Here is a 14243-nt window from a genome sequence, read left to right as displayed (position 1 = left end):
AAATGTACAAATATTTTCTTTTAGATAAAAAACTCTCTCCTGTTTTATGTAGAAAATGGTTTTTAAGTGAATGGAGTTCCATAATATGATGCCACCAAGTGCCCTTTTATAAATTGTTTTTATTTGACAATTTGTATTTATCTGTATTAAAAAAACCATGATTGTAAATTTATGTAAATTTTTGTTGAAATGTATTGATTTATTGTAAATTTGTTCAAAATTTTAAATAAACGGTTACCTCCTTTGTTGGGGTAGTCAACTCAAAAATCTGTTCTTATCAGTTTAATATCTGATACGTCCCCTATCTGGGGACCATATATTAAATGGATTTTTAGAACAGGGAGATGGAAATAGAGCTTGCTCTGTCCACTCCACGCATTGACCTGGTATTGCAGTATTTCCAGGATCGGTGCACCCTTTCCTTATGTGTTTACTAAAATCAGATTCCAAAAGTGCTTTTTGTGTTTGCCATTGTTTTTGTCTTTCGGATGGGATCTCCCCTTTTAATCCCATTATTTCAACACCTGTTGGACAATGCATTTGTACAGTCATGTGTGATAATGAGCTAATTTATTAAATGCAATTAATTAATACATTGCCACCTCTTGTTTTGTGTCGTCTGTGTTTCTGTGTTTCCGGCATTTCACATTGGAACAGCTCATTCACCTTCCTTGTCTTCTCTCCGCCCTCCCTCCTAGGTAGGTTAAAGAGCTGCACCTGAGCCAGCCACTGATTGATGCAGCACCATAGTCAAATAGTGGAGTGGAGTAGGGGAACAGCAAACAGCCATTAAAGCAGCCAGCCCGCCCGCCCGCCCTTCACAATGGACCTACCTGTGTACACTAGATGGATGTGATGGAATGTACTGTGGTCCCTACATTTCAAGAAGAAGTAAGAATTGCAGTTGCAACAAACCCTTGCTTGCCTACAAAGAGAGCAGCAATTTGGATTTGTTACTATGTTACCTGGAAGAATAACAAACTGTGCAAGGATGGAGGTTGTAGGAGCAAGGAGAACAAGTTGTCTGTAAAGTTGGTGGATGCCTATTTTCCATTTTGCAGTCCCTTGTCTCCCTCTTGTGGCCTCCTGGAGGCAACTAGCTGTGCAAAAAAAAGACAGCCTGGGGGCCGGCTGTTGCAGTGTTGCCCTCTCAGGCAACACTGAGTGACTGACTGAGCCGCACCGTCTTATATAAAGTTCAGGCGGAACTTTGCACGTGTCATAGTGGAGACCTCAGGAGCCAGAGCCAGCTTTCTGACATCATAATGGGGCCTCAGAGATAAAAGCCTGGGCCCAGGCAGTGTTGGTCAGTGCTGCTCAGCAGGCAGCACTGGACTGGATTAAAGCTGATACAAGGTGTGAAAGGAGAAGGGGTGGCAGTGGGCATGCACTTACTGCTGCTGCTGCTGCTGCTGCTGCCAGTGTTTGCACGGCAGGAGGGCATTTGGGCGTTGCCAGGAAGGCGTTTTTATGTCGATTCCTCCTCTTTCAGCACTGCATTGTGGTGCAAGCAAAAGAAGCAAAACGCGCGGCCCGTTCGGGTTATCGCTTCTCGGCCTTTTGGCTAAGATCAAGTGTAGTATCTGTTCTTATCAGTTTAATATCTGATACGTCCCCTATCTGGGGACCATATATTAAATGGATTTTTAGAACAGGGAGATGGAAATAGAGCTTGCTCTGTCCACTCCACGCATTGACCTGGTATTGCAGTATTTCCAGGACCGGTGCACCCTTTCCTTATGTGTTTACTAAAATCAGATTCCAAAAGTGCTTTTTGTGTTTGCCATTGTTTTTGTCTTTCGGATGGGATCTCCCCTTTTAATCCCATTATTTCAACACCTGTTGGACAATGCATTTGTACAGTCATGTGTGATAATGAGCTAATTTATTAAATGCAATTAATTAATACATTGCCACCTCTTGTTTTGTGTCGTCTGTGTTTCTGTGTTTCCGGCATTTCACATTGGAACAGCTCATTCACCTTCCTTGTCTTCTCTCCGCCCTCCCTCCTAGGTAGGTTAAAGAGCTGCACCTGAGCCAGCCACTGATTGATGCAGCACCATAGTCAAATAGTGGAGTGGAGTAGGGGAACAGCAAACAGCCATTAAAGCAGCCAGCCCGCCCGCCCGCCCGTCACAATGGACCTACCTGTGTACACTAGATGGATGTGATGGAATGTACTGTGGTCCCTACATTTCAAGAAGAAGTAAGAATTGCAGTTGCAACAAACCCTTGCTTGCCTACAAAGAGAGCAGCAATTTGGATTTGTTACTATGTTACCTGGAAGAATAACAAACTGTGCAAGGATGGAGGTTGTAGGAGCAAGGAGAACAAGTTGTCTGTAAAGTTGGTGGATGCCTATTTTCCATTTTGCAGTCCCTTGTCTCCCTCTTGTGGCCTCCTGGAGGCAACTAGCTGTGCAAAAAAAAGACAGCCTGGGGGCCGGCTGTTGCAGTGTTGCCCTCTCAGGCAACACTGAGTGACTGACTGAGCCGCACCGTCTTATATAAAGTTCAGACGGAACTTTGCACGTGTCATAGTGGAGACCTCAGGAGCCAGAGCCAGCTTTCTGACATCATAATGGGGCCTCAGAGATAAAAGCCTGGGCCCAGGCAGTGTTGGTCAGTGCTGCTCAGCAGGCAGCACTGGACTGGATTAAAGCTGATACAAGGTGTGAAAGGAGAAGGGGTGGCAGTGGGCATGCACTTACTGCTGCTGCTGCTGCTGCCAGTGTTTGCACGGCAGGAGGGCATTTGGGCGTTGCCAGGAAGGCGTTTTTATGTCGATTCCTCCTCTTTCAGCACTGCATTGTGGTGCAAGCAAAAGAAGCAAAACGCGCGGCCCGTTCGGGTTATCGCTTCTCGGCCTTTTGGCTAAGATCAAGTGTAGTATCTGTTCTTATCAGTTTAATATCTGATACGTCCCCTATCTGGGGACCATATATTAAATGGATTTTTAGAACAGGGAGATGGAAATAGAGCTTGCTCTGTCCACTCCACGCATTGACCTGGTATTGCAGTATTTCCAGGACCGGTGCACCCTTTCCTTATGTGTTTACTAAAATCAGATTCCAAAAGTGCTTTTTGTGTTTGCCATTGTTTTTGTCTTTCGGATGGGATCTCCCCTTTTAATCCCATTATTTCAACACCTGTTGGACAATGCATTTGTACAGTCATGTGTGATAATGAGCTAATTTATTAAATGCAATTAATTAATACATTGCCACCTCTTGTTTTGTGTCGTCTGTGTTTCTGTGTTTCCGGCATTTCACATTGGAACAGCTCATTCACCTTCCTTGTCTTCTCTCCGCCCTCCCTCCTAGGTAGGTTAAAGAGCTGCACCTGAGCCAGCCACTGATTGATGCAGCACCATAGTCAAATAGTGGAGTGGAGTAGGGGAACAGCAAACAGCCATTAAAGCAGCCAGCCCGCCCGCCCGCCCGTCACAATGGACCTACCTGTGTACATTAGATGGATGTGATGGAATGTACTGTGGTCCCTACATTTCAAGAAGAAGTAAGAATTGCAGTTGCAACAAACCCTTGCTTGCCTACAAAGAGAGCAGCAATTTGGATTTGTTACTATGTTACCTGGAAGAATAACAAACTGTGCAAGGATGGAGGTTGTAGGAGCAAGGAGAACAAGTTGTCTGTAAAGTTGGTGGATGCCTATTTTCCATTTTGCAGTCCCTTGTCTCCCTCTTGTGGCCTCCTGGAGGCAACTAGCTGTGCAAAAAAAAGACAGCCTGGGGGCCGGCTGTTGCAGTGTTGCCCTCTCAGGCAACACTGAATGACTGACTGAGCCGCACCGTCTTATATAAAGTTCAGACAGAACTTTGCACGTGTCATAGTGGAGACCTCAGGAGCCAGAGCCAGCTTTCTGACATCATAATGGGGCCTCAGAGATAAAAGCCTGGGCCCAGGCAGTGTTGGTCAGTGCTGCTCAGCAGGCAGCACTGGACTGGATTAAAGCTGATACAAGGTGTGAAAGGAGAAGGGGTGGCAGTGGGCATGCACTTACTGCTGCTGCTGCTGCTGCTGCTGCTGCCAGTGTTTGCACGGCAGGAGGGCATTTGGGCGTTGCCAGGAAGGCGTTTTTATGTCGATTCCTCCTCTTTCAGCACTGCATTGTGGTGCAAGCAAAAGAAGCAAATCCTGTCTTGCTTCCTCTCCGGCCTTTATTCACCTCCCGCTTAGTAGCTGTGAGTGTGTGTGAGCCTGCAGGGCCCCATGGAATTGCCTAGGAGTAGGCTGAATCGCTGCAAGGGGTGAACAGCAGTATTGGGCAGGCTCGGTCAACGCGCGGCCCGTTCGGGTTATCGCTTCTCGGCCTTTTGGCTAAGACCAAGTGTATTTATACAGGAGGTTTTTAGTCAGAAGGTGCTCAGGTACCCTCTCTCTCGGCCTCGGGGGATCGTCCAGGTTCGCCTGGACTTCACCCCCGTGCTGCTATTTGGGAGAGAGGCTTAGTCCTGAGCAACGAGTTGCGATCCCCCCCCAGCCCTTTGGTAAGTCTCAGGACCCCATAGGGCGCAGCTTTTTGCTGTGCGGTTCGGCCTGGCCACGGAAATGGCAGGCGAGCCAGATGCGGTGCCGGTGTATGCCCGGCTAAGGAACTCTGCCCGATTTATCGTGGCAGAGGGTGGAGGCGGTCCACGTGGCGTAAAGTTCTTGGTCCACAAGATCTTGGAAGAACTACTGGCGGTCCACAAGAACGAGATTTTGGCAATCCAGGACTACCCGAAACGAGGAATTTTCGATGTCACCTTTATGGGAGAAGGAATCCTCCGTGATGCCATGGACCGAGCTGAGAGGAGAAAAGGTGAACTCGTGGTAGCGGGAGTCCAGGTAGTAGAACATGCCTTCGAAATTACGAAACTCGTGGTGATTAAAATGTACTCCCCATATGTGAAGGATATGGAAGTGGCAGCATTCTTAGCTGCCTACTTCAAGAATGTCAAACTGTTGGGGAGAGTTATGAACGAGTGTGGAGTGTGGACCGTCAAGTGGAAGTTCTTAGTAACATTGATAAAGGACCCCTCCACCCAAGAAACGAGATTACCACCGGCTCGTTTTAAAATTGGAAATGTGAATGGCGACCTCTATTTTTCAGGGATGCCAAACTTCTGCAGGGCCTGCGGTACCTATGGACATACCAGTTTTAACTGCGATGTCACCTGTAGAAACTGTGGAAGCAAAGAGCACAATATGAGAGAGTGCACACAAGAGAAAAAATGTAATTTTTGCCAAAAAACTGGTCATCTGTACTATTCTTGTCCCCATAGGTACCGAGGCGAAGAAAATGAGCAACCCGAGGCGCCCCCACGTGCTCCACCAGCAGACCAGTCCCACCCCCTGGGAGAGGAGCATGCCGGGGCAGCGAAGGAGCAGCGAGGCACCTGGGCTTCAGTGGTGCGAAGTAATGGAGCCAAAGCGGGTGCCTCGCGGCCAGCAACCTCTGAGGAAAGGATGGAGCCCAATGCCAAAGAAAAAAGGCAATCTAAGAGGAAGGCGGAAAAGGAGCAGGCCACCGATGATACTGGGGCATCCCAGAGGGCTGGTTGTCCAGTGGGTGCCGGGCCTGCTCCTGTACCTGGGTCTCAGGAGTCTGACTCCGAGCAGGAGAACTGGGTAGCGGTGGGTCCCCGAAAAAAGGGAAAACAGGAGCGTGCTGGTAGGAGGGAATCAGGGGAGGAGCAGATGGACACAACCGTGAAAAAAAGTGAGGCTCCTCCTAGGACCACCTCCTCGCCTGACCTGGTGAGGAGGGTGGGCACTGTTCCCTCCCAGATACCGGACACCCCGCCATGTGCGCAACCTCCCCCTCTAAGACGGCGTCATCAGAGCCTGGGGGGAGAGGCGGGGCCCTTGGGGGACCCACCCGAAATGGACCTACGTGGTCACCCAGTTGAGACCCAGGTGACGCTAGGCGAGATTGGGCTCCCCTTGTATGAGATAAGAGTTGCTGGCACGGCCCTCAGTGAAGGTAGTTCCTCTCCCTTTTCGTCCCTCTTTGCAGGCGATTCGGACGAGGGTGGGGATATGAGCGCAAACGAGAGTTCTGGTAATGCTGGTGGAGGAAATGTCTGATTTTAAGTTCCACAAATATTTATTATTTTAAAATCAAGACGCTATTTTAATCTCCACAATGTCAGAAGTAAAGGGAATCTCCCTCAACGTGAGGGGCGCCAAGTCCAAAGTTAGAAGGGTTGCTCTCTTCAGCTTTTTAGCTGGCCTGGCAGCCTCTGTTTTTTTCCTGCAGGAGTGCGGCATTCCCCATACGATGAAGTACCATAAATACCAAGAGGATTGGAAGTATGGTCCATCAGTCTGGTCTGGATCTAACGAGTCCAGATCAGCAGGGGTCGCCATTCTTTTTAAGGGAAATGTTTTAATCGATTTTATCCAAGAGATTCTTCCAGGACGTATTTTATTGGTTAAGGCTTTTATTGACGGTGTGAAATGGCAGTTTTTAAATTTTTACGGCTCACCAGATAAAAATGAAAGAGCAGAAATGTTAGCGATTTTACCTCTTTTTATTAACACGACTGAGCCTTTTATCCTCGCAGGTGATTTTAATTGTATCCTGAGGGGGGAACGCCGGCTTACCAGCGCTACAAGCAGAAACTATGACAAGACCTCTGGACTGCTCAAAGATATGGTGGGTGATTTTAAATTAAAAGACGTTTATAAAGAGTGTAACAGGAGCAGTCCAGAGGAAGCCGGCGTTACCTGGAGCAACGCCACCTGTAGCTCCAGGATAGATTTTATATTTTGTAATGAGAATCTACTGCCTTTTAAATGTGAAGTTTTAACCAATATTTTTTCCGATCACAAGCTTTTATCATTTTATGTAAAGCGTGATTTTAATAACATTATTAGTAAAAAGTCCTGGAAGTTAAATGTTTCCCTTTTAGATGATCCACAGGTTTTTACAGATTTTATTGAATTTTACAAAGAGAGTAGGCGGGTGAGAGACACACGGGCTCCCATCACCGCATGGTGGGAGAAAATGAAAAGGAAAATAAAAGAATTTTTTATTAAAAAAAGCGTGGCGAAAGCTAGAGAGAAGCAAGCTTTTTTTAAAATTCTCAACACCCGCCTACAGACCCTGTACAAGATGAGAGAACACGAGATAGAGGTACAAGACGACATCACCAACTTAAAAAAAGAGATAGCTCAGTGCCTGGAGCAGAAAGGTAAAGAAATTATATTTCGTTCTAAAGTACAGCACGTGGAAGAGAACGAGACCTGCTCCAGGTACTTTTTTAAGAAAATGAACAATAAAAAAGCTATTCTTAAAAATATTGATGGGGTGTCGGATGTACAGGGTCTTTTAAGTAAAGTTCATGAGTTTTATACTGACCTTTTTAATGTGAAAACTGTGGATCGTGATTTTATGCGTGACTCGCTGAAGGAGATTACCACTGTTTTAGACCCTGTCTCCCAGAATTTTTTATTGCAGGAACTGTCGGAGCAGGAGATTTTAGAGACAGTGAAGAGTTTTAAAGCAGGTAAAGTTCCTGGCCCGGACGGTATACCCAGCGAGTTTTATGTCAAATTTTATGATATTTTAAAAGATGATCTCCTAAACCTTTTTACCGAAGTCTTTCATTCCAAGATGCTGCCTAAGTCCTGGCGGAAGGGTGAGGTCTCCTTGCTATACAAAAAAGGTGACATCGCAGTTTTAGAGAATTGGAGACCAATAACCCTTCTGAATAGTGACTACAAAATAATGGCAAAACTATGTGCAAACCGTTTAAAAGCCATAGTACCCCACATCATACACTCTAACCAGGTGTGTGGGGTGCCAGGCCGCAGCATCTGGGATAATATTAATTTAATAAAAGATGCGATTGAAGACACAAAATCTAGAAACGGAAAATTAGCCATTTTATCCATAGATTTTCAAAAAGCTTTCGACCGAGTATCGCACTTTTATCTTTTTAAGGTTTTAGAGCGGATGGGTATACCTGAAGGTTTTTTACTATCTATTAAAGCCTTTTATAAAGATTGCACAAGCAAAATTTTAGTAAATGGTTTTAAGACACAGTACGTTCTTTTAAACTCTGGGGTGAAGCAGGGGTGTCCCTTGTCCCCACTGCTTTTCATATGTGCACTAGAGCCTCTGCTATGCGCAATACGCCGTGATAAACAAATACGTGGAGTCCCCCTGCCAGGGGGAGGCGGCATAGAGGCTAAAGCAGTGGGGTACATGGATGATGTGGCGATACTTTGTAGGGACACCCTGTCGCTTCAGAAAGCCCTAAAACAAATTGAGTTTTATTGCTGTGCTTCCGGTTTTAGAATAAATTTCAGCAAAAGTAATATTTTAAGAATAGGAAGCATGGTTTTTAGAGACGTACCCGTTCCTGTGTCAGATACTATTAAAGTTTTAGGTATCTCCTTCAGTGAGCACGACAATGGTTTTATAAGTTGGGACATGGTGGCGCAGAAGGTAAACAATAAAATTTGTATGTGGAATATGAGGAAACTCACCATGGAGGGAAAAATTTTAATCATAAAAATGGTCATTTTACCCCTTCTTTTATATACAAGCATGGTGTTCCCTCCCCCAACAGTTTTATTACAAAAAATAACAAAAGCATGTTTTACCTTCTTTTGGAGTTCCAGGATGGAGAAATTGAAACGAGAAACGGTAATAAAGTCCAAACTAAAGGGTGGCAAAGATTTTCCTGATTTTAATAGGTTTCTTTTAATTAAGTTCTTTAGTTTCTGTTTTAATTCCCTTTTTAAAGAGCACTATTGGTCTTACTTTTTACGTTTTAATACTGGGTTTTTTATGCGGAGGTTTGGTTGGTTTAACATAATTTTATCCTCACCATACGCTTTTAAATTACCAGCAAACTACGTAATTTTAGAAAAAATAGTGGCTCTCTTCAATTTAAAAGGGAAGACCGTGAATGAACTTAAGAATAGCAAAAAACTAATAAAAGACCTGAGAGAGAGCGAGACGGTCAGCAATGTGGAGAATTTTAATACACAACGATGTGCTTTTATTTTCAAAATGATTAATGTGTTTTATCTTTTTAATGCACAGATGGACCTGGCCTGGAGCTGCGTTCATCAATGTCTTCCATGCCGGGCATTCCAGTACAGAAGAGGATTCGCGAGGTCTGCCGTCTGCCCGAGGGAAGGCTGCCAGGCCGAGGAGACGATAAGACATATTTTTTGGACATGTGACTTTGCAAAAGAATTTTGGAAAAAAATATTCCCTCTTTTGGTGAAGATGGCAGACCTAAAGGACTTAAACTATGAGGATATTTTATATGGACTTTTTGGATGCCCAACCGCGAATCAGAAAATAATTGCATGGAAGACGATGAATTGCGCCAAAGAAGCTCTGTGGAAGGCCAGGAACATCCTTCTTTTTAAGCACGACGTTTTATCGATTGATGATGTTTTAGGTCTTTGTTTTAGTGAAATGTATATTTATTTTTTATTAGACAAAAAAAGGAATGCCACCCTTCTAAATAAATGGTTTGTGACTGACTGGAACTCCAAATAAATAAAGATTTGCCCCATGTCCCCCTACATACATTTTATGAAAATTTGATTTTACTATTGTTACAATGTAAAAATTCTTTGTATATATTTATGTAACTAAAATGTGTTTTATTGTAAAATTGAAATTTTTAAATCATTGACACCCCCGCGAGGGGGTAGCCAACTGAAAAAAAAATCTGTTCTTATCAGTTTAATATCTGATACGTCCCCTATCTGGGGACCATATATTAAATGGATTTTTAGAACAGGGAGATGGAAATAGAGCTTGCTCTGTCCACTCCACGCATTGACCTGGTATTGCAGTATTTCCAGGACCGGTGCACCCTTTCCTTATGTGTTTACTAAAATCAGATTCCAAAAGTGCTTTTTGTGTTTGCCATTGTTTTTGTCTTTCGGATGGGATCTCCCCTTTTAATCCCATTATTTCAACACCTGTTGGACAATGCATTTGTACAGTCATGTGTGATAATGAGCTAATTTATTAAATGCAATTAATTAATACATTGCCACCTCTTGTTTTGTGTCGTCTGTGTTTCTGTGTTTCCGGCATTTCACATTGGAACAGCTCATTCACCTTCCTTGTCTTCTCTCCGCCCTCCCTCCTAGGTAGGTTAACCCCTTCCCTCTTTGGCCACTTTTGACCTTCCTGACAGAGCCTCATTTTTCAAATCTGACATGTTTCAATTTATGTGGTAATAACTCCGGAATGCTTTTACCTATCCAAGCGATTCTGAGATTGTTTTCTCGTGACACATTGGACTTTATGTTACTGGCAAAATTTGCCCGATACATTCAGTATTTATTGTGAAAAACACCAAAATTTAGCGAAAAATTGCAAAAATTAACATTTTTCTCAATTTAAATGCATCTGCTTGTAAGACAGGCAGTTATACCACACAAAAATGTTGCTAACTAACATCCCCCATATGTCTACTTTAGATTGGCATCGTTTTTTGATCATCATTTTATTTTTCTAGGACGTTACAAGGCTTAGAACTTTAGCAGCAATTTCTCACATTTTCAAGAAAATTTCAAAATGCTATTTTTACAGGGGCCAGTTCAGTTGTGAAGTGGCTTTGAGGTCCTTAGATATTAGTAACCCCCAATAAGTCACCCCATTTTAAAAACTGCACCCCTCAAAGTATTCAAAACAGCATTTAGAAAGTTTCTTAACCCTTTAGACATTGCGCAGGAATTAAGGCAAAGTAGAGGTGAAATTTACAAAGTTCATTATTTTTTTCCAGAAATTCATTTTGAATCCATTTTTTTTGTACCACAGAAGGTTTTACCCAAGAAATGCAACTCAATATTTATTGCCCAGGTTCTGCAGTTTTAGGAAATATCCCACATGTGGCCCTAGTGTGCTACTGGACTGAAGCACCGGCCTCAGAAGCAAAGGAGCACCTAGTGGATTTTGGGCCTCCTTTTTATTAGAATATATTTTAGGCACCATGTCAGCTTTGAACAGGTCTAGTGGAACTAAAACAGTGGAAACCCCCCAAAAGTGACCCCATTTGGGAAACTACACCCCTCGAAGAATTTATCTAGGGGTGTAGCAAGCATTTTGACCGGCCAGTTTTTTTGCAAAAATTTTTGGAACTAGGCCATGAAAATGAAAATCTACATTTTTTCAAATAAAATGTAGGTTTAGCTAATTTTTTTTCATTTCCAAAAGAACTAAAGTAGAAAAAGCACCACAGAATTTGTAGAGCAATTTCTCCCGAGTAAAACAGTACCCCACATGTGGTAATAAACGGTTGTTTGGACACACGGCAGGGCTTAGAATGGAAAGTGCGCCATTTGGCTCTTGGAGCTCAAATTTAGCAGAAATGGTTTGCGGAGGCCATGTCACATTTGCAAAGCCCCTGAGGTGACAAAACAGTGGAAACCCCCAACAAGTGACCCCATTTTGGAAACTATACCCCTCGAGGAATTTATCTAGGGGTGTAGCAAGCATTTTGACCGGCCAGTTTTTTTGCAAAAATTTTTGGAACTAGGTCATGAAAATGATAATCTACATTTTTTCAAATAAAATGTAGGTTTAGCTAATTTTTTTTCATTTCCAAGAGAACTAAAGTAGAAAAAGCACCACAACATTTGTAGAGCAATTTCTCCCGAGTAAAACAATACCCCACATGTGGTAATAAACAGTTGTTTGGACACACGGCAGGGCTTAGAAGGGAAAGAGCGCCATTTGGCTCTTGGAGCTCAAATTTAGCAGGAATGGTTTGCGGTGGCCATGTCGCATTTGCAAAGCCCCAGAGGTGACAAAGCAGTGGAAACCCCCAACAAGTGACCCCATTTTGGAAACTATACCCTTTGAGGAAATTATCTAGGGTATAGTGAGCATTTTGACCCCACAGGTTTTTTGCAGAAATTTTTGCAAGTAGGCTGTGAAAATGAAAATCTACATTTTTTCAAATAATATGTAGGTTTAGCTAATTTTTTTTCATTTCCACAAGGACTAAAGGAGAAAAAGCACCATAAAATTTGTAAAGAAATTTCTCCCGAGTAAAACAATACCCCACATGTGGTAATAAACGGCTGTTTGGACACACGGCGAGGCTGAGAAGGGAAAGTGCGCCATTTGGCTTTTGGAACTCAAATTTAGCAGGAATGGTTTGCGGAGGCCATGTCGCATTTGCAAAGCTCCTGAGGGGACAAAACAGTGGAAACCCCCAACAAGTGACCCCATTTTGGAAACTACACCCCATGAGGGAATTATCTAGGGGTAGAGTGAGCAGTTTTACCCCACAGGTTTTTTACAGAACTTATTGTAACTAGGCCGTAAAAATGAAAATCTACATTTTTTCAAAGAAAATGTACGTTTAGGTATTTTTTTTTCATTTCCACAAGGACTGAAGGAGAAAAAGCACCACAACATTTGTAAAGCAACTTCTCCCGAGTAAAATAATACCCCACATGTGGTCACAAACATCTGTTTGGACACACGGTAGGGCTCAGAATGGAAGGAGCACCATTTGGATTTTGGAATGGTTTCTGGGTGTCATGTCATATTTGCTGAGCCCCTGTAGTACTAGTACAGTGGAAACACCCCAAAAGTGACACCATTTGGGAAACTGCACCCCCTGAGGAATCATCTAGGGGTATAGTGAAAATTTTGATCCCAAAGGTTTTTTGCTGAATTAATTAGAATTAAGCCATGAAAATGAAAAATATTTTTTTTTTCCAACAAGATGTAGTTTTAGATACACATTTTTCATTTTTACAAGGAATAGAGAAGAAAAAGCACCCCAACATTTGTAAAGTAATTTCTCCCGAGTACGGTAACACCCCATATGTGGTTATAATCAGCTGTTTACATATATGGGAGCATTCAGAAGAAAAGGAGCGGTATTTATCTTTTGGAGCGTAGATTTTGCTGGAATGGTTTGTGGACGCCATGTTGCATTTGCAAAACCCCTGATGTACCAAACAAAAGTGACCCCGTTTTAGAAACTACACCCCTAAAGGCATTTATCAAGGGATGTAGTGACAATTTAGACTCCACAGGTGTTTTTCAGAAATGAATACGCAGTGGATGGTGCAAAGTGAAAATTGCAATTTCTCCACTGATCTGCCCATTCACCGCACAAGATGTTGTGCCCCTAGAGAATCTTACCCCATAAATTGTTAAGCGGGTTCTCCCGGGAATGGTAATGCCTTACTTGTGGCCATAAATTGCTGTTTGGGCCCACTGTAGGGCTAAGAAGGGAAAGACCGCCATTTTGAGCATGGATTTTGCTTGGTAATAGTTCTGTTTGGGGTTTTGCTGGTATTTCAGCTTATAATGTGGGGGCGTATGTAATCTGTGCGGAGTACATCAGGGTATATGTAATCTGTGCGGAGTATATCAGGGCATAATAGGAGGGTATAATCATGGGGTAAATAATAAAATTCTCCATAGATGTGTGTTACGCTGTGAAGCGATCCGTTATGCGCAGGCCGGCGTCACACTGATAAACGGTTTTCTTTCTTATCCCTCCTTTGTAACGCTCTGCACCTTTTGGGGACTTTTTCTCCTTCGTAGTTTGGGAAATATTACTGGGAAAGTTTTGCACTGGTATAATCCGGGCGCCCTCACTTCCAGCGGATGTGCTATGTCCCTTCCCTTTCCTAGTTCCTAAATACTAGGGCCCTGAAACTGCAGGAATGTTCCCCTCCGGCCTGCGCATTGAGATGTTTTTTCATCACCGCATTACTAGTGCCGTAACTTTTTTATTTTTCAGTTGATTGAGCGGTGTGCGGGCTTGTTTTTTGCGAGACGGGCTATAGATTTTATTGGTACCATTTTAGAACACATACGACTTTTTGATCACTTTTTATTTCATTTTTTGGTAAAGGAAATTACCAAAAACAAGCAATTCTGGAATAGTTTTTTATTGTTTTTTTTTCTCTGCATCCACAGTGCGCCCTAGATTACATGTTAGCTTTATTCTGCGGGTCGATACGATTACGGCGATACCAAATTTATATAGTTTTTTTTATGTATTGCGGCTTTTGCACAATAAAATCACTTTTTTTATAAAATCATTTGTTTTCTCTGTCGACATATTCTAAGACCCATAACTTTATTATTTTTGCGTGCACAAAGCGGTGTCAGGGATTATTTTTTGCGGCACGGATTGGCGTTTTTTATTAGTACATTTTGGAGTAAATGTGACTTTTTGATCACTTTTTATAGCATTTTTTGGAAGGATATGTGACCTAAAAACAA

At 43.1% G+C, this 14243-nt stretch overlaps 4 non-coding genes across 4 annotated transcripts; all 4 read left to right on the top strand.

Annotated features, from left to right (window-relative positions):
- The first annotated feature begins 234 nt into the window (after positions 1-234).
- On the top strand, positions 235-420 carry LOC142680952 (U2 spliceosomal RNA). Its single transcript, XR_012853343.1, has one exon. It is a non-coding gene; the product is annotated as a U2 spliceosomal RNA (small nuclear RNA).
- Positions 421-1544: 1124 nt separating this feature from the next.
- LOC142680602 (U2 spliceosomal RNA) lies at positions 1545-1735 on the top strand. The gene has a single exon (XR_012853060.1). It is a non-coding gene; the product is annotated as a U2 spliceosomal RNA (small nuclear RNA).
- Positions 1736-2853: 1118 nt separating this feature from the next.
- LOC142680601 (U2 spliceosomal RNA) lies at positions 2854-3044 on the top strand. The gene has a single exon (XR_012853059.1). It is a non-coding gene; the product is annotated as a U2 spliceosomal RNA (small nuclear RNA).
- A 6612-nt stretch (positions 3045-9656) lies between these two features.
- LOC142681012 (U2 spliceosomal RNA) lies at positions 9657-9854 on the top strand. The gene has a single exon (XR_012853372.1). It is a non-coding gene; the product is annotated as a U2 spliceosomal RNA (small nuclear RNA).
- The last annotated feature ends 4389 nt before the right edge of the window (positions 9855-14243 follow it).

Source organism: Rhinoderma darwinii (genome assembly GCF_050947455.1).
Source record: "Rhinoderma darwinii isolate aRhiDar2 chromosome 2 unlocalized genomic scaffold, aRhiDar2.hap1 SUPER_2_unloc_56, whole genome shotgun sequence".
In the NCBI taxonomy this organism is placed as follows: domain Eukaryota; kingdom Metazoa; phylum Chordata; class Amphibia; order Anura; family Rhinodermatidae; genus Rhinoderma; species Rhinoderma darwinii.
The sequence above is the reverse complement of the archived record's forward strand: the minus strand, read 5'-3'. Positions and strand labels throughout refer to the sequence as shown.